This window comes from Vicugna pacos, chromosome 19 (genome assembly GCF_048564905.1).
Source record: "Vicugna pacos chromosome 19, VicPac4, whole genome shotgun sequence".
NCBI lineage: Eukaryota > Metazoa > Chordata > Mammalia > Artiodactyla > Camelidae > Vicugna > Vicugna pacos.
Genome location: NC_133005.1, coordinates 15776305 through 15801998, shown reverse-complemented (window position 1 = coordinate 15801998; position 25694 = coordinate 15776305). Strand labels below are relative to the sequence as shown.

At 40.2% G+C, this 25694-nt stretch overlaps 1 long non-coding RNA gene across 1 annotated transcript in view; it reads left to right on the top strand.

Moving 5' to 3' along the window:
* Window positions 1-23569, top strand: part of LOC140687245 (uncharacterized) — a 53542-nt gene extending 29973 nt beyond the window's left edge. The window contains exons 2-3 of the long non-coding RNA XR_012061421.1: window positions 7954-8053; window positions 23343-23569. This is a non-coding gene — a long non-coding RNA (uncharacterized lncRNA). The remainder of the gene's footprint in view (window positions 1-7953; window positions 8054-23342) is intronic.
* Window positions 23570-25694: the final 2125 nt, after the last annotated feature.

Here is a 25694-nt window from a genome sequence, read left to right as displayed (position 1 = left end):
GTCATCAGCACTAAGGCCAGACACACGGGGACATGCGTTGGTGATTACTCATGGTCTCCTTTTCCAGTTTGCAAGTGTCTTTGGGATGACGGGGTTGGGAGGTGGGGCCAGGCAGTGTTCTTAAAGACCCACATGAACCCCCCTGGTTAGTGGAGTTGCCATCTCTAATCCTGTCTGCTCTTACCTAGGCGTTCCTTGTGGGCTCTCAAAGGCATTTGAAAATAAACAAGGGGGACGGTTTCCCAAGGCCATCCTCACAGTCCATTCTGACACTCCTGAGACAGTCGGCCAAAGCTGGTCAGAGGGACCAGTTTAGAGAGTGGAATGGAGGCCACCACTTCTCCTGGTCTAGCACTCTGAGAGTCTGTTCCTTATTAGTTAAGAAGTGAGACTTTACATGTTATCGTCAAGTGCTTGAGTCAGAGCTTTTGCCATAATCTTTAGAGAACTATTGTTTGAATGGAGAAATGTACTTTGAATATTATTTGTGGCTTCTGGACACTCATTTCAAACATATTTAAGTATAGGGAGGTAGTTCCTGGCTAAGAAAGTTCTTGTGGTTAACTGTTTTGTCTCAATTTATAATAACCATTTGGAAAAAAAATGGCAATTTATATCTGATAAAGGGGACATTTCAATAATATATAAAGAGTGCCTAAGTATCAATAAAGATAGGCCAAAAACCCAAAGGAAAATGAGAAGGCATGATCAGATAGTTCTCTAGAAGCAAATTAATCAAACTTGTCTTGTATGTATAAAAAGCCACTCAACCTCAGAAGTAATAATAGAGATACATATTAAAACTACAATGAGATAGTTTTCACTTTCCAGATTAGCAAACACCTAAGTGTTTAATAATTTACTTGGTTGAAAAGATGTGAAGGAAATCGATCTCTCTTATGTCTTTGGCGGCCATGTAAATTGGTACAATCTGGGGGACAGTTTGATACTAGTTACTGGACTAGTTACTAGGTCCTTTGACCTGGAATTCTGCATCTTGAGATTTACTTACAGAAATGCCTACACGTGAGTGAAATGATACATGCACAAACTTATTCATTGTGGCACTGTTTGTGACTATGAAAGGTTGGAAACAATTCTAAATGCCTATCAATAGGGGACTGGATAAATATGGTATGGTCCACCACACAATGCTGTGGAGCAGTTAAAAAGGATGGGGCAAATCCTTCTTTATGCACTGTTGTGGAAGACTACCCAAGATATATGGTTATGAAAAAACATGAAGGGCCCAGAAAAATTTGTGCCATGGGCCATTATCAGTGTAAAAAAAGAAAAACATGTATTTGTTTGTGGATAAAATATCTTTGAATACACACATGAACAATAAAAATAGCATCTTTTTCCAGAAGTGGGGAACTGGTGCTTGGAAGACAAAGGCAGGAGGGATCTATATATATTTTACTGCATATCCTGTTGTATCTTTAGAATTTTGTACCATGTATATGAATGTGTTGCCCATTAAAAATCCAAGCCTTAATCAGAATGCTCAGAATAAGTTTTCTTTGAGATTTTCTTCCATCTGAAAATTTGGAATTATTCTTCCTCGAGACCATGTAAGACACTGCTTGCTTCACAATGCCTCAGTCCGTTCACCATCTCCTCCCCTTTTCCTAATCCAGTGCCTGACAAAGAGCAGGGGTTTTTGGAAATATAAATGAAGGCAAAGGAGGTGTGAGGTGACTTCCTACAGAGGCTTGCCCCTCCCACGGTGGGTACAGTCCCACGGAGGAGACAGTGGGGCTGGGTTGTGCCCATCATGGTTTCCAGGGGAGTAATGTTACACTGAAGTTGATTACTCTCCTTTTTAAAAGAAAAACTCAAGAAAAGAGATGGACTTTCTTGAGAATGTGGCATTAAAAACCTGTATATTGATGGAGCCACTGTCTTAGTCACAATCACGGTCTTTGGTCACTGACTAATTCTTTCCGAGAGGATGGAGAGTGAGCAGAGGAATCTGCAGGCATCCTCTTGACCAGTGGCATGCTGGTAAAAGTTTAATAACTGGCTTCTTGGGTAAAAAACCCAAACCCTGATTTGTAGTGTTTGCCAGTTTCCATGGTGTAAATTCTACCATAGCTGATTCCAAGCTACCAATATGACATCTCTGAATGTGAAGTTGGGAGGATATGATGTCAGCTGGCTCTTTGACCCAGGAGCATGCAGGTTCAGCACATCCCTGGCTATGAAGAGGCAAGAATTTTCCTTTCATAGTTAACAGCAGAGGCTTCAGAATGCAGGTGGACTCTTTGAGGGGCTGGCATCTTAGAGACATTTTGTGATTCTTCCAAGCTGGCGGTTCTCAAAGTGTAGTCCATTTAAATTCTTGGGCCCTTCCTCCAAACCTGAATCAGAGACTCTGAGCTGGGGATGAGTCCCAGCAGTCTAGATTTTAAAAAGCCCTGCAGGTGATTCTGGTGCATGCCAAAGATTGAGCTCCACTGCTCTAAGTTTGTTTTCCCTGGAAAGGGCCAAGAGTATTAAAAAAATGTAAGGCTGTGGTAACGATGAAACAGAATAATGATTATAAAGCACTTGGCATATGGTTTATTAACTATGATAATAAAGGTGATTTTTCTGTGGCTCAACCAGGCATTTAAGAGGCATTAAATGAGTCTAAAGTATGCTCCATTTCTTTTCTTATGTCCAAGGGCAAGAGATATGCCAAGAAGACACATTTGTAGCTTTCTGAACAGTTGGACCATGTGTAATTAGCTTTTTTAATCCTGTTGAAGTGTAGTTGATTTACAATGTTGTGTTAGTTTCTGGTGTACAGCAAAGTGATTCAGATATGTGTGTGTGTGTATATATAATATATCTATATATATATATATATCTAAAAAGCATACTGTGGGAAGGAGTGCTGGTATTCTTTCTCTCTCCTCTCTCTGTGTATATACATATATATATATATATAATATATGTATATATATATATTCTTTTTCAAATTCTTTTCTGTTATAGGATATTACAAGATATTGAATATAGTTCCCTGTGCTATACAGTAGGACCCTATTGTTTATCTCTTTTATATATAGTAGTATGAATCTATTGGTCCCAAGCTCCTAATTTATCTCTCCTCGCTCTCTTCCCCCTGGTAACCATAAGTTTGTTTTCTATGTCTGTGAGTCTGTTTCTGTTTTGTAAATAAACATATTTGTATCATTTTTTTAGATTCCACATACAAGTGATAGCATATGATATTATTTCTGACTTATTTCACTTAGTATGATAATCTCTAGGTCCATCCGTGTTGCTGCAGCCATGTGTAAGTATCTTAATTCTCATAGCATCATTTGGGAGAAGTGAATACCAGCACTCTGTCCCCATAGCATGCTTTGTAGAGCTAGATGCCTCAGACTAAGGCCATAGAGGTGATTTCCCCTCAATTCCCAGTTCCTTGGAAGCTCCCTGCCTTTGCTTAACTAATAAACCAACTTCTCATATATGCACCAAAACACAGTCTCCATGAAAAGAAGATGAGGAGTGGGAGATGTGGGGAGCATGTTTGGAGTCCTAGGACTTGAATCTCAAGAAAGGCTTGGAGTTGGGTAGCAGCCCTTGTGGTCTGGGGGAATATTAGCTTCATTTATTCAGCACCTACCACCTGCCAGATGTTACAACATAACTTTTTGCCATTTTCCATTTTACAGATGAGGAAACTGAGATGGACAGCTCAAATAAGGTGTTCAAGGTCACAGAATACAGTTGGGCTCTTGCATATAAGAAAGACACAGAGCCAGTCCTTAACTATCACTGTCTCTTTTTCTTCATGCATCCTTTCTTCCCCTTATGTCTATCAGTGATATGAATCTTGGGAATAGAAGGACCACTCACTGCTGTTTGAGGCTTTTTTTGTTTTTTGTTTTTTTGCCTTTGGGCATATTTCAGAAACTCTCATACCACTAAGGTCCATGGCATTCTTTCCTGAAGGCATGAAGATGAACTTCCAAAGGAGTCAGTGCAGTGCAGTGGTGAGGGCACGGGGGTCCTGCAGACCTGTGGGGGGATTCGGGCTCTACCACTTATTAACTCTCTCACTTAAGAGTACATGACTTTTTTTCTCTCTAAGTGCCTTAGGTCAAATTCCTTAGAGGCAGAGGCTCAGATGGAGATTTTTGTGCGAAAGATTTAAAGGAATGCTCCCAGGGGAACTCTGAAATAGAATGAGGGAAGCAGGAGAGGGAAGGGGAAGACCCTGAATGTAGGATCTAGCCTAACTGGAATCCAGCTTCAGCCTGATCCCACGGAGAGCTCTGCCATGTAAATTGTACCAGAGACTTGGTCCCCAGGGGGTCACCTTTTGTACCCTTGTGTCCTTCAGGTTTTGCCTAGGGACTTCAGTGGAGGGATGCACTCTCCCCATGGAGCGTTTCTGTCTTAGGAAGGCAATTCTCAAGAGAAGGAGGCAGCTCTGAGCACCAGCGGCTGTTACTCACAGCCGGGTCTAAATGGGATCAGCACAGGGTAGCAAGCTCCTACTATGATCACTCTCAGCTTTTCTTTTTAAAATGCAGGTACTAGTGCCCACTCAAAGGGAGCATTATAAGGATTAAGTGATACAATGCATTCAGAGGATTAAGCACAGTGCACAAAGAAGTCACAAAATCAATGTCAATGTCAATTCCCTTCCTACCCAGTTTAAGAGAGTGACCTCATTTCTCTGAGTATTTTCTCAAATATCCTTCAGATTAGAAGAAGAAAATATTCTGGGAAAGTTATTCACTTTTTCATTAAAAAATACTTCTTTAGCACCTACTGTGTGCTAATCACAATTTTAAGTGTTGGAGTAGAGTTGAAAATAAGGTACAAGATCCATGCTCTAACGGGGCTATCATTCTGCTGTGGAGGAGCGGACAATAAGCAAAGAAATAAAACTAGCAAATATTAGCTAGTGATAAGTGCTATAAAAATATATGATGGAATCCAGGATTACTAGAAAGCTATATTAGACTGAGTGATCAGGGACATCCTCTCTGAAATGATATCCACTTGGTGGACAGGAATGAGCTGGTCATTCACAGTCAGGAGAGAAGACTTTCAGGCAGAGAGAACAGATAATGCAAGTGTGCTAAGGCAAGAAGACAGCTGGCAAATTCAACATGCAGAGGAAAAGCCAGTGTACTGGAGTGGAGAGCACAAAGGGACAATGATAGGAAAAAGCCCACAGGATAAGGTCGGATGGTAGGTACAGGCTAGACCTTATAGAGCCACAGTGAGGTGTTCTAAGAAATTTAGACTTCCTTAGAAGTCTCAAGGGAAGCCAGTGGTAAGGTCATACAGGGGAGCAACATGAATTTATATATGTTTAAAAAGATCATTCCAACTGCTTGGGGAGGAATGGATGATAGAAGAAAACATGGAAGCAGAGAGACCAGTTGGTAGGTCATTGCAAAGATAATATTGTCTTGGAACAAGGTGGTGGAACAGTGGAAGTAGACATTAACCGATTCAGAAATAGATGTAAGTGTTTGGGAGGCCATGTTGGCAGATTGGATGCTGACCATGAGAGAAAAGCAGAAATCAATGATGAGTCCTACACTTATGACGTGAACCTCTGAGAAGATGATGTAGCGATTTACTGAGATGGGACCCAAGGATCTTGTATGTCATAGAAAGAGGGAGGTGCCACACGTACAAAATAAAAAGTAGAAAATGTGAAATTAGAAAAAAATGGCGTAAACAAGAGTTTAATTCTACTGGCTGGAAAATTTAATATGAAATGTATTTGAGCTTGAAAGTCCTGTTCAAAGGAGTTTGGTCTGGTGATCAGCGACTTCAGAGAATGGCAAATGCAAATTTATTCTTCCAGTTCTAAGAGGAAGTAGTGTCTGGGGATATTTAGGTCCTGGAATCTTGGAAGGACTGAGGGTTTACTTACTTTAGAATTAGAAGTGTTTTATTTTTTTCTTTCCAATCTAGTCATCAAAGCCAAAAGTACCAGGGATAAAGTTCTTTTTAAATGAGGATATTTTCTGAGTGCTATACTTTGAAAATCTCAATAGATGGGTAGAAAGAAAAGCAAAATCTCAGCTTTTTCCATTGGCCCAACTTCTTCTAGGGGGACAAGAGGCAGGAGCTAGCGTTCTCTTTCCATCATATTCAATAGTAAAAAATTATGAAGCAAATGTAGCATTTCTTCTTCAAAGATTTAAAATTAAGAAAAATATTTTGGGGTTGGAAACTTGGGAGCAATGTGCTGCGCTGACCTGTCTGTCCAAGACCAAAAATTCCAATGAGCTTAGAAGAAAACACAACAGAAACCCTTCTGGAGCTTTGTTCTTGGTTAACTGTTCTCCCTTCAAGGCAGACCTTACTCTTTCCAATTAGCCTCCTTCTACTTTTTTTAAGAACCCCCAAAGGTTAAGGAAGAAAGATCAATATAGAGGTGGTTGAGATGATAAGATGCTTTTTCTATCATGGCCATATTGTTAGATTCCTGACAGCATCTCCCAGGAAGCCCAGGGAAGGAGTTGGGATTCCTTCAGAGCCGTCAGAAATCATCTAGTGGTTATCCAGTTGGAATTGGGACCCTCCAGTCTGGACTCTCTCCTTCTTCTACCCCTCCAGTAGCAAAAGGATAAGTTCTTGGTGCAGCTGAAGAGAGGTAATTGTAGCTCCTAGCTGAGGGTTTTAATTGTGCTAACATTTCCAGTCACCTGTGAACTTATCTGGGTGGGTATTGACTAGAAATTGTTATAGAATCAGTTAGTCTCCAGCATCAGGAAATTATGCCCAATTCCAATACAATTGAGAAGACTAGAGGGAAAAGCATTATTTCTTGATGTCGACTATGTCCCTAGTCCTACACTGGACATGTTATACATATTACTGGATTTAATCCTTACTTCAACACCTGAACATTGTAATTCCCATTTCCATCTCCATGTGACTGCAGTCCTGACTAGCTGGGTCTGGAATGTGGATACATCAGTCAGGAGACATTGGGTGGCATCTCTTTCTCTAGGTTACTATATATATTGACTGATTTTCATTAGATTCTAGAAATTTCCTGTAGGAGAACAGTAACTTGAATTGGATGGACTTGGCAGGAGGAAAGTTTCAGACAGAAGCCAAGCTTCAGGGAGGGACTCTAGAGACCCCAGTGAGAATTCATTCCAGTAGAAGAAACAGCATGATGGGGCAGAGTCTGCAATAGAGTCTGGATTGATGTTGATTTTGGGTTTAGCACTGAGGCTGGCACATGACATCCTGACAGCATGTATGAGCCATTGAAAGACAAAGGGTGATTCTTGCAAACTAGAACTCTAGTTGACACTGTCCAGTGGAATTTTCTGTGATGATGAAGATGTTCTAAATGTGTGTTATCCAGTACAATATTCACATGGGGCTATTGAGCACTTGAAATGAGGCTAATGCAACTGAATTTCAATTAAATGGCCACATGTATCTAGTGCTCAGCACAGCAACATGCTGAGTCCTTACAGTGCTGTGGGATCCCCACAGCTAAGCATAGCTCAGTAAAGCCAAGTTCAAGACATGGAAGGTAGTAGGAGTGAAGTAGGGTAGAGCCTGGAGTAAGAGGGCATAAAGCCCAGGTCACTTTAGAGCCTTAGAGGAATAAGCTTATGTACTGAACTTCTTGTTTAAGCAGGTGGAAGTTTAGAGCTGGCAGAATATGTTCATTAATGGCCTCATTTGGACTTAAATGACAGTGAGCTTCAGGTTGCACTCAAAAGGGGACAGTTAGGCTCATTACTCTACAGGGATTTCAGCACCTGCTCTAGCCTTAGAACGTTGAATGTGCTCAATAAATATTTGTTTTGGATGAATAAATGGATACATGGCGTATACAGGTACTCATACTCACCCGTGGTCATTGCTTCAGTTAGCTATTGCCGTAGTAATGCTGTGTAACAAACTGTCCTTGAAACTCAGTAACTTAATACAAGATTCTTTTGTCCTTGCTCACAGGTCAGGAGATTACCTGGGATGGACTGTGGCATGTGAATTTATCCAGGGACACAAGGAAAGCTCTTTTCATGGAGATGGGAACAGCACAGGAGTTCTTAAGGTGAGTCCTCAGAGCTATCATGTTGTCACTTCCATCCATGTTCTATTGGCCAAAGCACATCTCCGCACTCAGCCCAAAGTTAAGGGTTGGGGAAGTACTCAGTAGCCACAGCACAAAGGGGAGAACTACGAAGTTATATGGCAAAGAACATGGTTCAAGGAGTAATAAAAAACAGAGGCTTTGAATTTGATCTGCTATAATCGTGTGACCAGGATCAGACCTGCAGTTTATACTTGGTTTTGTCCAGTTTCACAGTCTATGTTTCTTCCTCTGCTCCAAATGCTTCACATACAATCAAAGACAGTTTTACCATCCATGTGACTCCTAGTCTCCAGGGCAGATGTTATGTTTCCATCCTTTGAAAAATCTGATATTCTGCTTTCAAAATTTTTGTTATTTATCTCGTTGAATGATTGTCATTTTTGTGGTACTGGACTGCAATCAATCCACATGATTTGGCTCTGTCATAGAGCTGGAGGTGTAGTCTCATGGAGGTTCAAAGAATCTGTTAGTCTGCACATATTTTTGCTTTAGTCGTGGACTGTCTCAGTTACCAAGGGCTCAGGACGCTGCTGCCAATGGCCGTAGCACAAGAGTGTGGAACTTTCAGGCCCAGTGCTCTGGGTTTGGTTTTCATCTTTGACTGAGGCTCCTTGCTGCTGTCAGAACCTACCATTGCCTTTCAAAAGAATTTTGTTCACTTGAAAAAATACATACAGCAAAATTCTCTCTTTTTGGTGTATAATTCTCTGAATTTTGACAAATGCATGGGCATGTAACTATGGGCACAATCAAGATGTATCCATCACCTGCAAAATTCCACTGGTAGTTCATCCTTCCCTACACTTTCAGTGTTTTCTAGAATGTCATATAAATGGGATCATGCAGTGTGACCTTTTGAGTCTGGCTTCTTTTAGTTAGCACTGATGCATATGGGACGTGTCATATTGTTGTGTATACCCTAGTTTGTTCCTTTCTGTTTCTGACTCATATTCCATTGTATGGATGTATGACGCTTTGTTTATCCATTCTGTGCATATGAGACGTCTGACAGTTTCCAGTTTTTGATAGTTATGAAAAGGCCACGATAAATATTGGCATATAGGTTTTTGTGTGAATGTAAGTTTTCATTTCTCTTGGATAAGTACTTACGAGTGGAATTTCTGGATTGTATGGGAAGAATATATTTTAATATTCCAACTTCTTATGGGAATATTGGAACCCAAACCAACCTTTTAGGAAACTGCCAAATTGTTTTGCCAAGTGGCTGCACCATCTTGCATTCCTAACAATAGTATATGAGTTCCTACTGTGACTTTTTATTTCTCTATTTTCCTCTTGCTTCCCTATGTGAATTTGCAAACCCAGATCCCATCAATCTCCTCAAATTGATGTTTTTTGCCTTCCCTGGTGTTTTAAAAGTGGCTGTTGTCTGGATCAGACCTGTTTTGGAATAAAGTACATCACAGTTCTCCACGTGGTGCAATAGGCAAGAATACTGGAGTTCGAGGGCATGGAATTGGGATATAATTTGCACTGTGCATACAAGAGCCATTTTCTTCTTGACCATTGGTGAACTAGTACAAAAATAAGGGTGCTGATCTAGAGACTGTGTGTAGTTTCTATAAAGCCAATTCAATGATTTCAGGTTTCTTAGCCTTAGCTGCTTGCAAAATTTTGAACCATCAGCCTACCATCATTTCTAATATTTATCAAGCTGAATTCCTGACTTTGGCCTTTGCCATTTCAGTGTGTGCTAGCCCAACTTCCAACTGCCAGCATTGCCTTTTTTTTCATTTAAGAACATTTTCTTGCCATCAAAGACCACTTTGCTCATGCTCACGGTAGATTGGAATACCATGGAGTGAACACCACCAAGAATAGCCCTCAACCACTGTGGGACTGAAGAAATTAATCGAATCAGTGTGAACACCGCATCTCCCTCACCCTCTAGTGGGATATCTCAGGTTCGTGGCTCTATACTGGCTTCACGGTTACCCACTGGGTTTAAACCCCAGTGGCCTATCATAGTAACTTGCTTATAACACAAGCTATTGGCTGCCTTCCCTTCCCTATTTGATTTCCCCACTCTCTTGTTGGTGTTCCTTTACTTCCCAGATCAATCACTTGAAATCAGTCCTTAACTCTGTGTCTGTATTTTGGGGGGAAGCCACACCAAGACTAGACTATTTCTGATTTCTCTCCTCAACTCTTTTTCAGTTGCTTTCACTCCAGACCTCCATGTGTTCTATTCTCCATTAACTGAGTCTATTCAAACTTACATCTAGTTCTCCAGGTCCTGACATGTTCCTAGTGTCCCTGCTCTCCTGCAGCCCATGAACATGATGTAACCTTTGCTATGGTGGAAAGATTATGGTTATGGGAGACACATTTGTGTGAAGTCGGATGAGTAGCTTAAACTTCTCCAAGTATCAGTTATGACACTTGTAAGATACGGTTACTGGATCCTATCATGAAGATGGTTTAGAAACGTAGAGTTTCCACGGATAAATTAGTGGATGGTATAGGTCAGCAGCATAAGTTGGTTCTCTTGCTTCTCATTGACTGATCACTTAGAGACCATGTCTTATTTCTTTCATGGCTGACCATTTTTCAAGAGCACACATCAAGGAGTCTACGCTATTTGATTTTTCATTGACCTGGGAATGTGATGTGATATATTTGTGCCACAGTTCTTGTCTTGATAGATTATTTTAATAAAATAAATAATTTCTATCAGTGTTGCAAATTAGAGATTTAAACAAAAATTACAGTGTTTCATCAGTGTGTACTGAGGTAGAGTGGAAGAGGAAAATGTGATATGAAGACAATTGTCTTATTTTTGCTTTGAACCCCAAGCATAATAAAAAAAGGGAAGACTCAGAGTGAAACAGAATCTTAGAGTCAGAAACAACATGAAGAGTCATCTAGTAAAAATAATAGTCATAATTAATGTTTATTGAATATTGGGAATGTACCAGGGAGTGTTCCAAGTGCTTTTTAGTTGCTCCCTTCACAACAATCTTCTGAGGTCATAGTTATTATCATCATGCCCATTTTATAGATAAGGAAACAAGGCCAGAGAAGTTAATTAACTTTCTCAAGTTTACATTGCCAGTAAGTAGTGAGGCAGGAGTCAAACTCAGGAAGGCAGACACCAGAACCCACAATTCTAACTTCTGTGCTATGCTGACCTTCACCCCTGTAGCCTGAGTAGCCCTGTCATGGAGAATCAATGGTTTTCAACACATTTTATATCATATTGAATAGTCTTAGTTTTTTATCTAGTGTATAAATCAACTTCCAAGTCTTAAACCTTTTGCTCCTAGTTCTAACTTTTAGAAAAGATTATTTCTATCTCGACAGCTCTTTTGAGGTCTATTCCAAAAACACCCTTGCATTTTCTTCCCCCCAGTATAAATAAGCCCTAAAAATTCCTGCTGCAAATCACTTGTGTCATATTTGTGTTTATGATCACAAGAAGGCTGTTGCACTTCCCTGTTTGTCATTGCTGGAGCTAGTTCTTCACCCAGGTATAAGTTTGCATTGGCTTTCTCTCATGCCTAGCCTTAGGCTTGTTTTCAACGAAGAGAAGTTCAAAAAGGCCAAGTAGAAGCAGAAATTCATTGCTCTACATGAAGAAATGAAGAACTCCAGAAACAACAAATACATGGGTAAACATACAATTTATTTTTTCTTTTCTTATTTTAAAAAGTGATTATTGATAAAAAAAGATCATTGACTATTTCAAGCAAAATAAGCAATGTATTCTGGGTTTTACAACATATATGACAACAATCCCATAAAAATGGAAGAAAAGTTAAAGGAAGAATGCTGTTGTAAGACTCAAATATTATATGTGATGTGGTCTAATGTTAATTCATGATAGATTGTGATAAGAATGCATATTTTAATCCTTAGAATAACCACAATAAAAATAACCAAAGAAGTATAGTTAAAAAGATACTAGAGTAGACAAAAAAGAATACTAAAAGATAATTGATCAATCCAAATGAAAACAGGGAAACAGAAACAAAGGAACAACAGAAAAAAGTAGAACAAGCAGAAAACAAATAGTGAGAGGATAAAGTTAAATCTAGCCATGGCAATAATTACATTAAATGTTAATGGACTAAACACTCAGATTAAAAGGCAGAGATTGTCCAACTAGATGAAAAAATAAAGTCCACTTATATTTTATTTATGAGGGATACATTTTCTATATAAAGACATAGAAAGGTTAAAAGTAATAGATGGAAGAAGACATATCCTGGAAGGGACTGAACCACTTAAATTGGGAAACTCTGCCTTATCTGAAGCAGGAAGCACAGGGTACCTACACAGATGTCCAAAACCTTAACAGAGAAGGTGGCAACATGAGAAGAATGACTTAGGGCAATGAGGGGCTGATTGACGATGGATGCTGAAAATATTTCCCCAGAGATCCAACAAGTTTAGCAAACAATTAAATAATGTCTTTTTATTTCTGCTTTGTAGAAAATTGTCAATAAAAAGCCACATTTAGTGATATGGAAATGTTGATTTTTCTGTCACCTCCTCCAGGATGGCTCTTTAGTTTCACTCAGCATCTGGGCTGTGAGCAGTGGCACTCACCTAACTTGGGTACCAATTTCCTTCCCCAGTTGGAGTTTGGTGATGGATTTAGCTGGCTGCCATCTTTTTTCCTAGTTCAGTATGCCCTCTTTTCCCGCTAGCCCCATGGCAGTGACTGTCACCAAAGCAAACAATGACAGAATGTAAGAAAGAGAAGTGAACTGTTGGCATATTAATTGCTTCAGTTCTGATGGTGGACTGAAGGGTGTAAAAATGAAAGAGATGCTGCTGTGGCTTTGTCCTCCCTGCTTTGCTGTGAGGCTGTTATTTAGCAAAAAGTAAATTACTGAGTGAAACTTACATGCAGCAGATATGAAATGCGTGTCTGGCTGACTCTTCCCAAGCTGAGGAAGCTGCCTAGGCCTCTGTGCAAGAAAAGGAAGCCTGGAATATCCTCTTTCTCCTTCTGACCTCCTGCAAAGAGTCTTGCTTAACATCATCCAAAAGGCCCCTCAGCTGGGCAATTGCAGAGATGTAATTTCATTGACAAAATTCATGCCTTCAGTCCTTCATGAGAGATTATCTAAAACTGTGATACAGAGTTAAACTGGGCTGGGGAGAAACTTTCTGCAGCGGGTGGTTGTTTTTCTGAGATTGACTTTAATTAACCTGTCTTCTTTATGCCTGCCCACTGGAAAGGCTCTTGAAGGTGGCGTTTCCCCTCTGCTGTTCAAAGGGAATGAAAGTGACAGTTGGGTTTATTCTCAGCATTGTTAATTTGGTTGATATTGGGGCCTTTCCAAAGAAACCACTAAAGCTATCATAGAAAATGAAGGGTAACACATTAGAGAAGGATTCTGGAACATTTGGCTCTTGTGGTGGCCTGCATAATGCTTGGCAGAAAAAAAAAAAAGGAAAAAAGAAAAGGATGAATTCATTATCTCCAAATAGTGGAAAATATTATAAATGGCAGTAAATGAAGTGAATGGGAGTTTCCACTGTAATGTACAATTCCTTAAGCCAGCCACCCAGAAAGAACACAGCCTGGTTTGCTGGGTGGGGAGTCTGAGCTGAAATGCAGGAGACCATTCCTGGGCTCTGAGTGCTCTTTGGGAGTCAGGCATTCCTTCTGCTGCCGTGGACCTTCTGGTTTATTGCCCATCTGGGCTGTGTGTGTCTTGTAGTCTGCCAAATTGAGCACGAATGAGGCGCTCACCTCTTCAACTTAGATCTGACCTCAGGGTGTTGCTTTCCTGCCTGACTCAGTCTCCAGGGGAGAAGAAAATAAGAGGCTAACCTCTATTTTTGTGTGAGGAAATGGTCTCTCTTGCTTTTGGATGGCTCTCCTGCTCCGGCTGTCTCTGCCGGCCTGTAGAACGAAAGCCGTGGCTGCATCCCATTATCCGTAGGATGCAGCACTGAGCATGTCTACTCAGGCCTGGGCTGTGACACTCCTCTGTGGACCCCACCGTCCTATCCTGGGCTGAACCTGGGGGTTGACAGCTTTCTCACCCAGGACCAGAAGGCTACGCCCATCACCGCCACCACCACCATCTCCCTCTCCTGCTAGAAAATCCCCATGGAGGGCACCCCCCTCCTTCACCTAAATGGGTGAACTGCCACTGGCCCAGAGTGAAGGCGAGGATGGACTCATTTGCTCTTCTGGCTGATAAAGCTGGTCATCTAGAGCACAGCATCTTCTCTATCTTTCCTTAACTAATTTTATGGATTTTTGAGAAATTATGAAACGTATACAGGTAAATTATAGACTCTTGTTACCCGATATTTTCTTGGAATCCAGAAAGTGGAATAACTGTGTCTATATAAATTTTAAAATAAACTCATCTCTAGGGTGTTATTTTCTACTTTTTATCCTGACTACAAACTATCTTGTACTGAGCAAAAAACAGCCCTGAAGCTTGGTCTGTGAATTCTTGCTGGTCCATGGAAATTGAGGGGTACTGGTGCCAAGTTCAATTTTACAAGTATCGCTGAGAAGTCACTATGTGCAAATTCCAAAAGAAATATGAGTCATAAGTTCAGGCCTTAATAAGCATAAAATCTACTTGAAAAGACAGAACAACACATCTGGGACACCTGATATATATTACCTCCTATTAGATGAATGTGTGTGCATGTCTGTACATGCACATACCCATACATGCACACGAACACACATATGCATGCATCTGCACGATACTTATGTACATGAACTTATGGACATATATACACACACCCATATCCACATACATACAGACCCGGACACATATAAATACTATATAAATACACATTATACACACATACATACATTCATAGATTTATATACACCTACATACGTACAGACATGTATACCCACTCACATACACTCTGACGCACATATACTTATTCTCTCACATGTCCATACACATACACATACATATTTTCACATGCATATACCCACTCACACATAGATCACACAGTCACACACATATACACATGTGTATATACACTCATGTACACTCATACACAAACACACTCACATATACACACTCACATATTTATACTCTTCTATACACATACTCACTTTTAAATTTTGGTCAAATTTAATTATGGTCACTTTTAATTAATTAGTTTGAAACTTAGACCCATATTAATTAAAGTCATGTGTCCTTATTTTAAAAAATAACTTTGATATAGATGCTTCTAGGGCTTCACCATTAAGAATGTTGCTGACTTTGTTTTGAAATATATTTATGTATCTTTTTAACATATTAACAGACTTTCTTTGTGTTCTTACTTTACTAAGGGATTTTTTTTAACATTTTTTATTGATTCATAATCATTTTACAGTGTTGTGTCAAATTCCAGTGTTCAGCACAATTTTTCAGTCATTCATGGACATATACACACTCATTGTCACATTTTTTCCTCTGTGATTTATCATAACATTTTGACTAAGGGATTTTTTGTTGTTGTTCTGAGAAATTTGAAAACTACCCAGAAGTACAATGAATGATAGCACACATTCATATTCCCACCAATCAGAATTGAGGATTGGAGGACTGGAAACAGTTTTCTCTCTTCGTATCATCCTAATTTAAATGAAGGAAATAAAGCACACAGAGAAAGTTGACGTTTTCTTTGTCCTCCACCTGCAATGTGTTCCTCGTGTTCCAAATCCAGGAGAAAATGTGAACTGAGCATGTATCTTTTTCACTCCATTTTGATACACTTACGTACGCATGTATGTCTTGATGAATAGTATGTATTGTTCATTTTTGTGTTTGGAAATAGAACATAGATGTCAAGGTGTGTATTGTCTGAAGCTTGCTTTTTTCTACTCAACATTTTGTGTGGAGTTCTAGTTTTCTGACTGAATAGGGAAAATTACATTAGTTTAACAGTTCTATGATATTCTAGTGCATGAATATACTGTTAATTATATGTTCTCCCATTGAAGTAATTTAGACTCCCCCCCACTATTTTAAAGAGCTTTGCAATGGAAATAACTATAAATATGTATAAATCTATGCAAGAATTTCTCTAGACTATAAGGAGTAGAATTTCTCAGTCACAGTGTGTAGGTTTTCAGTTTTATTAGATATTGCCAAATTGTTCTTCAGAGTGATTTGACCAAACTCCCACAAAGAGTATATGAAAGTTCTACTTCTCACCATCTTTGCCATCTTTTTTTATAGTTGCTGATGTTTTAATGTTATCCTATGTGGGCATGTGAGGTGGTACTGGATGGTGATTCAATTTACATGTCCCAAGGAGTCATTTAAAAAATGTAAATAAATATTGCTTCTATTTAATGCCTTTTCTGAATATACTGATTTTTTTTAGCTATTTGTATTTTAAATTATGTTAACTGACTTCTTGTAATTGAATCATCTTATGATTCTCATAGGTCATGATTTGTTATTCATTTACTCAACTACCAAATTGTATTTATCAATATTTAATTTATGACTTGTGTATCAATATTTTTAAATAAATTTATAGTATAATTTTTTCTAAGGCTGTTTTTCTCAGATTTTGTATCAGTTTTATATTCTCATGTTAAAAAAAATAAAACAGGAAATATCCATTCTTTAGATTCTAGACCATATATAGTATAGGAAAAAATCTTTGTTTTCAAAAATCTTTTTTTTTCAAAATTCACCCTTGAAACCAGCTGATCCTGGTGTCTTTTAGGATTTTAGATAGGGTAAGTTGGGAGGGGCTTAAGGAAGATATGGAGGTAACTCTTTATAAATGTGTAAAATTTCTTCCTTGGCTATTCATGTTGGATTTTTGAATCTCAAATTGTTTCAACTTTGCTATTTTTTTTCCTTAGAAAGTTAGCTAGTTTTCCCAGGTTTGAAATTAACTCATTTATAGTAAAAGTCAGATATCTTAGTGATCTTCTAGAAGGTATAAAGAATATTATAACTCAACAATAAAAAGAACTCAATTAAAAAATGAACAAAGGATCCAAATAAACATTTCTCCAAAGAAGATATATAAATGTCCAATAAACACATGGAAAAATGCCTAAAGTCATTAGTCACTAGGGAAATGCAAATCAAAACCACAAAGAGATAAGACTTCACACCCATTAGGATGGCTATAATCAAAAAGACAGACAGTAACAACTGTTGGCTAAGATGTGGAAAAGTGGGAATCCTCACACAGAGCTTGTGGGAATGTAAAATGGTGCCATTGCTTTGGAAAACAATCTGACAATTCCTCAAAAAGATAAAAATTGAGTTACCATATGACTCAGCAATTTTACTCCTAGGTATATACCCAAGAGAATTGAAAACATATGTCCAAACAAAAACTTGTACACAAATGTTTATAGGGGCATTATTCATAACAGTCATAAAATGGAAGCAACCCAAATGTCCATCAACAGAAGAAGAGATAAAATATGTGCCTGTACAGTGGAATATTATTTGACCATAAAAATTAGTGATTCATGCAATGAACGGATGAAACTTGAAAGCCTTATGCTCGGTGAAAGAAGCAAGACAAAAAAACTCCCATACTGTATGACTCCATTTGTGTCAAATGTCCAGAACTGGCAAATCCATAGGCACTAAAAGATTAGTGGCTGTCAGGACATGAGGGAGGGGGAGTTGGGGGTGATGGCTAATGGGTATGTAATTTCTTTTGGGGGTGATGGAATGTTCCAGAATTGGATAATGGTGATGGTTGCACATTTCTGCCAATCCCCCAGAAATAACTGAACTGTACACTTTAAAGTGGTGAATTTTGTGGTGAGTAAATTATATCTCAATAAAAATATATTAGTGATATTAAGAACATAGAATCATGGAAGAGATCTTAGAGGTCATCAATTTCAAATTTAATCTAATATGGGTGGTCAGGGATCTTGGGCTGAGGTCTTTATTTCTCTAAACTGGGGCTCAAAACCATTCCATTTTTGACCAGCTTTAATTGCTAGAAAAAGTTCTTTTTTATTGACTTGGAATCTTCCTTCCTTAAACGATCTCCTACTGATTCTTGTTCTCCTCTAACAAGCAAAACAAAGGAAATCTCTCTGCCACATGCTCCTCCTTCACATATTTGAAGATGGACTTCATGTGCCTTCTGTGTTTCCCTTTCCCAGAAATGCTAATTTGGGGATAGCGGCATTTACCAGAGGTTTCATTTTGTGTCTCCTCCCACTTTTTTTTTTTTGTTTATTTAGTTTTCCTAAAACAACTGCAAACATCATTTTTGTTGCATAATAGGAAGAAAAAGATACTGGCAAACTACGCCCTCCCCAGCTGAGAATGACTTGATCGGGGCGAGGGGCAGCGGGCCTGTTTATTTACTTGTTACAGGTCTAATCTGGGACAAGACTGTAAGGGCTGTGACGACATCAGTTCACCTTTGCTCTCACTCCCCCCGCCCCTGACCTGCCTGACTGAAGGCCCTCCCCCGTGCTCTCTTACAAAGCTGCGCTTCTTGGGTTCACTCCTCAGTCCCAGGCATGGGAAGGTGGAAATGAGAGGCCCAACTCAGGCATATGTCCTCCAAAGGTAGCCATTTCCCTCAACATCTTCTAATTCTGCAGTTGTAGCGAAGAGTAGAAGAGAGGTTCTCTTCTCAAGAAGAGGCTAGAATGACTAGAAACACAGGAAGAGAGAGAGCTTAAAAAGCCACACGTCTAGTGCAGGAGTGAACGGACGTTCTTAGAATCTGGGAGGAGAATAATGCACGTTTCTTTCCCTTGCCCCAAACATACTCCTTGGATAAAACTATCGGACCCAGAACACGGGGCAGATGGACCCTGAGTCTGACCCAGTGCACCTGGAGTCGAGGTGCTCTTCCTTGCCTCACTGACCTGTGGTCCACCGAAGAGCATGCTGGGTACACCTCTGAACTGCAACTGACAGCCTAGGTTCAGATTCCAGATCCACATCTCATTTTCCTCATCTGTGAAATGGGGATGACATTGGTTACAATTTGCAGGATTGCTGTGAGACTTAAAGCTAATACACACACACATACATGTATATACATACAGGCATAGGAAAACCACACATATGCGTACATATAGAGAAAGAACAAGAGAGAGGGAGAGAGAGTACTTAAAGTAGTTCCTGGCACATCGTGTGTGCCGTGTAAATCTATCTAAATGTTGCTACAGCCACTCTAAATCCAGTGTTTGTCGTACACTTACAGCACATCTCAATTTGGATGCTAAATTTCCCTTTGTAGGTGAGAAAGTGCTGCATGAAAAGTAGACACCTAGGCCTAAATCGTTCACCTAGCCAGGGAGCCTGGCTTTCTCCAGCTCATCCTTCACTTCCACCTGTTCACCTGTCGGGTCGTCAACTTTGGTGCAATGCACGCTCAGCCAGGCTGTTTGCTTTCTGCTGAGTCCACCCTGGCTCCTGCTGACCCAGATTTGCTGTCTTTATCAGTCCTCTTCCAGCTCTTCACAGCAAAGAGAGGCTGCATTGCCATGCTGAATAGGGCATGGTTCAGTGGGGCAGCCATCCAACCTCAAACCTCCCTCATCTGCAGGGTGGTTCCTGACTGCTTTGGTTATCTCAAGCCCCACTGAGTAGGGGGCAGCTGGAGCCTCGCTTGCCCGGCTTCACTCCACCACCTCGTCCGTGGGGCTCTGACGCCCCTTTGTTCCTCCAGGCTGACAGCTCCTGGAAGCACACTGGACTGTCTCCTCTCTGCCTACCTCTGTTCCATGTGCTTTGTGTTCTCAGCCCTGCCTGAGGTGAGTCACGTTCATTCCTTTGCTCATTCACTCATCTAGGAAGTCTTCACTGAGATCCGAGCACATGCCGCACTTTGCAGGGGATGGACGCAATCGTGAACTAGACAGACGTTAGCCCTGCCACCACCCACCTCCCCGCCGAGGAAGGCGGGTATATGGTAGTGAAGGTGGCACTAACTTTTCAGCATCCAGGATCACTACCAAAATTCTCCAGTGTAATCTGATGAAAAAGGGCATTTAGGCAATTCTAGAGGAGAGAGAGGTTGCAGGGGGAGGGGGAACAAAAGATGATGTTTAATTTTGGATATGTTAGTTGGAGGTACTTGGGAGAGACCCAAGGGGAGATGTGGCTATATGGTTCTAGAGCAATGCGGTCCAACATAAACAGAATGCAAGCCACATACGTAATTTTAAGTGTTCTAGTAGCCACATTAAAACAGGTCAAAAGGGACAGGTGACATTAATTTTAATATTGTATTTATTTAACCAAATATATCCAAAATGTTATCATTTCAGCATGTAGGAAATCCTGCCATTTGCAACAACAGGGATGGACCTCGAGGGCCTTATACTTAGTGAAATAAACCATATAGAGAAAGACAAGTACTGAATGACATCACGTATATGTGGAATCTTAAGAAAAAAAAAAGTCAAACTCGTAGAAACAGAGAGTAGAAAAGTGATTGCTTGGGGCTGGGGAGCAGGGTGGGGAAATAGGGAGAGGTTGGTAAAGGGGTACAAATTTCCAACTATAAGATGAATTAGGTCTTGAAGATCTTGTGAAACATGGTAGCTATAGCTGATAACATTGTCTTGTATGATTGCAGTTTGCTAAGAGAGTAGAATTTAAATATTGTCACACACACAAAAAGGAGCTATGTGAGGTGATGGATATCTTAATTTTTTTGGTTTGTGTTTCTGTTAAGAAATATTTGTTTTTTTGTTTATTTATTTATTTATCTTCATAGGAATTAAAAATTTTTTATATGCATATATTCATTTCCATATTCTTTTCCATTAAAGATTATTACAAGATATTGAATATAGTTCCCTGTGCTATACAGAAGAAATTTGTTTTTCTTAAATCTATTTTTATATATTGTGGTTAACATTTGTAAATCTCCAACTCTCAAATTTATCCCTTCCCACCCCCTTTCCTCCGGTAACTATAAGATTGTTTGCTATGTCTGTCACTCTGTTTCTGTTTTATAGATGAGTTCATCAATGTCCTCTTTTTTTCTTTTTCTTTTTCTTTTTCTTTTTCTTTTTTAGATTCTACACAGAGTGATATCATTTGGTATTTTTCTTTCTCTTTCTGGCTTACTTCACTTAGAATGACGATCTCCATGTTCATCCATGTTGTTGCAAATGGCATTACTTTATTTTTTATGGCTGAGTAGTATTCCATTGTACAAATAGACTAAAACTTCTTTTTTTGGGGGGGTAAACAAAGTTTATTCTAGGAAGAGCAACTCACTGAGAGATAAAACTGTTTTAAAATTTACATGGATGTCTTAATTAACTAGAATGGGGGAGTTCTTTAACAATGCACACATACATCAAATCACTTTGATGTACATTTTAACAATTTTAATTGTTAACTATACATCAATAAAACTAAAAAAAAAAGAAAATTTGACACTTTTTTGTACCGTATCTTCTAAATCAAGTACATATTTTACACTTATAGCATATCTCAATTTGGATGCTAAATTTCCACTTACAGTTGAAAAGTTTGTTGTTGAAAAAATAGATTCACATTCTTAAATTGTTCCAAACATAATGAAAAGCAATCCAATAACTGAATCGAGTATTGTTTTTCAAAAATATAAATAAATAAAAATTAAATTTTAAAATTTAGTTGCTCAGTTGATCTAGCTGCCTTTCAAGTGCTTAATAACCGTATGTGGTTATTATCACTGTTAGCAGCAATGTGATTCCTCAGTGTAAGTGGGGGAACAGGCCCGAAGACTCTTCAGGGTACAGATGGGATTTGACACTAAGGGAATGAGTGAGATCACACAGGAAGGAGACGGAGAAGAAGAAGAGGTGCTCCTGGTGACCTCCGCAGGCCTGCCAGCTCTGTGCTACTTCTGGAACTTTAGCCACTGCTTATAATGGCTCACTGTGATGAAGAGCCTATGTGCTTGAAAATGGGGCTGCTGAGATCATCACTGAGATGTGGATATCTGTCCACACCTTTTGCTTAAGTATGAGAGTATGCAGGTGTTTGCCAAGCCCTCCTGTTTGCTGAGCCCTCCTGATCCCTGGGAGATCTGGGAGGACGAGGGGGAGGGGAAGGGGGAGGCACAGACACCATCTCATGGCCTGCAGACTGGTGCTCTCTTGAGGTTCCTTGAGCTCCACCTTCTCTCCTAACCTGCAGGATGGGGTTGGTCTCTATCCCTTCAAGTCATCTGGTGTGGAAACCTGGACCCTTTACTGCTGCCTTTTATAAAAACTCCCCTCCTTGGAGGCCTTGTTGAATTGGGGCACCTTACTGAAGGTTGAGGTCAATGACAAAGTGGAGCTGTTAACGGAGTCTCTGGCTTCCCACTGCCTCCTAACCCCTCCTTTCTTATGTGTCACTGTCTTCCTCTTCCCCCCGCAACAGGGCCCAACACATTGTCTGGTTTTCCCATAACAGTCCTGTAGCCTAAGCTGTAGTGTTTCCCCACAAATCCTAAATGTCTTGACAGACTCTTTCATCCAAGCAAATACAGTAGCCCCCTCAAAAATTTAGGTGAATGAAGTGACCCCCACTCCCCCACCATTACAACTGTTTTCTGAACTGGGTCTTTAATTGTTCATCTCATCCTGTGTCCTGGCCTGTCTTTACGTGCCCTGGAGGGCCTGCTTGCAGAAAGCGGTCAGGTTATATTTGTTTAGTGACTGCCTTGTTTCCTACTTCCCATAAAGCCTCTCTTTCAGAGGAGAGTTGAACTAATTGCTCCTTTGCCCATTTCATCCAGGCCACAGACAGAACCACAGCTCGTTTGGTGGCTGAAGCTGACTGAAAGCTTCCTTTCCTCCAGATGCAGCCAGTTTATTTAATCACATGGCAGGGTTGGCCTGAGGGTAACAGTGGCCCAGAGTTGTTGGAACAGTGACTGCTTATGGGTGGTGGAGGGGAGGTGAGGGCCTTGCCTTCAAGATTTAGTGTGCTGCGGCCCAACAAATTGAACCTTTAAGTCTACAGACTTGCAATGAGTGCAGTCAAGAGGGGAGCTTTGGCTGGTTTTGAGCATCATCAAGAAAGAAAACATAATTGAGGTATTTTGGATGTCTACTGATGGCCGAGAAAGAGAGTAAGAATTTATGTCTCCTTAAAGGGTAAAAATCCAAGAAATGCCATTGGCCTTTGGGGCATATCATATAGTCAAAGCAATGTGGTAGCTTGAGTTGACAAAGAATTATCTTGTTCGTTCCTTCATTTATTCACCAAGCATCTTCTAGGCTAGCTGATTGATTGGTTAATTGATTGGGTTGGGATTAGATTTTATTTTCTGCATTTCTTCCCCCCAGATCCATTGTGTTACGGAGGAAGTGGCCACAATCCAGATGCAGTTGAAAGTAAATCCTCAAGCTTTGCAGTTGAGCTGGAAATCGAGAAGCAGCTCTGGTTCCACAGGGACCTAAGATATAATGATGGTAACAATGAAAATGATGATACTGGCTTCTCTGGGCTCGTCAGTATTCTGTGGTCTTGAGTGTGGCCATATTTCCTTTCCTCCACCTCTTCCCTCGTTCAAATTGTGTCCCATCACTCTCACTCATTTTCTTTACTCATTCATCCATTGATGGACACTTAGGTTGTTTCCCGATCTTGGCTATGTTAAATAATGCTGCACTGAACATAGGAGTGCTTATATCTTTTTAAATTATTGTTTTTTTTTTAAATTTGGATAAATATCCAGGAGTGAAATTTCTGGATCATTTGGTAGTTCTATTTTTAATTTTTTGAGGACTCGCCACACAGTTTTCCATGGCATCTGTACCAGTTTATATTCAGTGCACGAGTGTTTCCTTTTCTCCACATCCTCGCCAACACTTGTTATTTGTTGTCTTTTGGGTAATAGCCATCCTGACAGGTGTAAGGTGACATATCATTGTGGTTTTGATTTCCTTAATGATTAGTGACATTGAGCATCTTGTCATATGGCTGTTGGCCATCTGTATGTCTTCTTTGGAAAAATATCTATTCAGATCCTCTTTAGCATTTATTGAGTGATTAACATGTGTCACACACTATTCTAAGCATTCGCATCAACTCATTTAATCTTCTTAAGAACCTAGTAATCTGGCACTGTTAGAAGCTAACCTGCTTGAGTTTACAGAGTCAGTAAATGGTGGAGTCAGAAATTGAATTAGGAGGTCTGACTCTAGGATCTTTTGACTTTACCACTAGGTAGGTGACTAGGCTGTTTTCCTGCTCTCATGGAATTTATGTTCTAGTAGGTAAGACAGCCAATAAACACAAATAAATATAAATATATAAATATTTTATATTAAAGAGGAACTATTATTCCAGACAGTGAAAAAAGAATATTGCAGAATAATGAGATTGATTAACTGGGAGTGTGGCTACTGTGGATAAATGGCCAGGCATGGCCACTCAAAAAAGATGCAAATGATGGCGAGAAGCTGGGTGCATGAAGATCTGGAAGGAGAGTGTTTCAGGCAGAAGGAATAACTGAAACAAGTTCCTAAGGTAGATTTAGTAAAACTGCTGATGTCCTGTCCGGATCCCCTTCTCTGGGCCAAGGCACCCATTCCCTAGCTGCTGTCAGTGTTGGCTGCTCTCTGTTCACAACTGCAATTGTCAGCTGGCAGAGAATGCCTGTGGCTATGTCCTCTCTTGTGGGTGGACCACAGCCAGTGGCTAGTGGGCAGAGCGGTACAAGATGCTGGTCCCTTGCTTCAAGGTGGGCCCTGGGATCACCTGGCTGAGCCTAGTCTCCAGTGGAGACCACATCTTTTCTTGGCTTCTTCACATTTCCTCTTCTGCTTCCCTCACTCTCTTTCAGTTTTACCCTGAGAGCCTTCCCTCAATAAACCACATGCACAAGAATCCCCATCAGACTCTGCTACTAGGAACCCCCATCCAAGACCATGGGAGAGAGCCCTGTGCTGTGGAAGGACAGCAAGGGAGGCCAGTGTGGCTGAAGCACAGGGAGCAAGGGAGGCAGTGTTAGGGGACGAGAGTACATGTCGGGGAGGCGACAACTGAAGGGAAAGGAGGCAGGCCAGGTGGAGAGCTTAGGTTTCATTCAAAGGATGATGGGAAGCCTTTGGAAAGTAAGTGAAGTATTCAAATGCCCTCTCCAGTTGTGGTATAGATGATGAACAATGCCGGTGGATAAGGCAGAGACCATCAATTGTAATATTCCAGCTAAGAAATGATAGTGCTTTGAACTGAAAAAGGGAATTGATAAAGGAGGTAAGTATAAGCTGGATTTAGGAGCTGTTCTAGAAGCAGAGTTAGGACTTCCTATTTAATTGGATCTGGCAGAGTTAAGAAATCTAGCTTAATCTATTTAGTCTTCAGGCAAATGGCTAGGTTTGGTGGGAACAGGACTTGCTTTCTCCTTAAGCCCTGGAACTTTCTGAACGGGCTGTCCTCTCTTCATTCCAGCTCCCTCATTGGCGCACGAACCTGAAAGCTAACATAGTTTTGAATTAATGTGATTGAAAATGGTAGGTAGAGGAAGCAGTGGAATCTTTCAGTTCTGTGTTTCCCCAGGAGGGCTTCCCTCTATTTGTTGGTACCTGAGGGTACTGGCTCCTTACTCTTTCTGTTTCTTTAACAGCTATGGTGTGGCTTGGACTGGATACTCCTTTTAAGCTGAGAGAAGCCAGCCCCATAGTTCTCTGCTT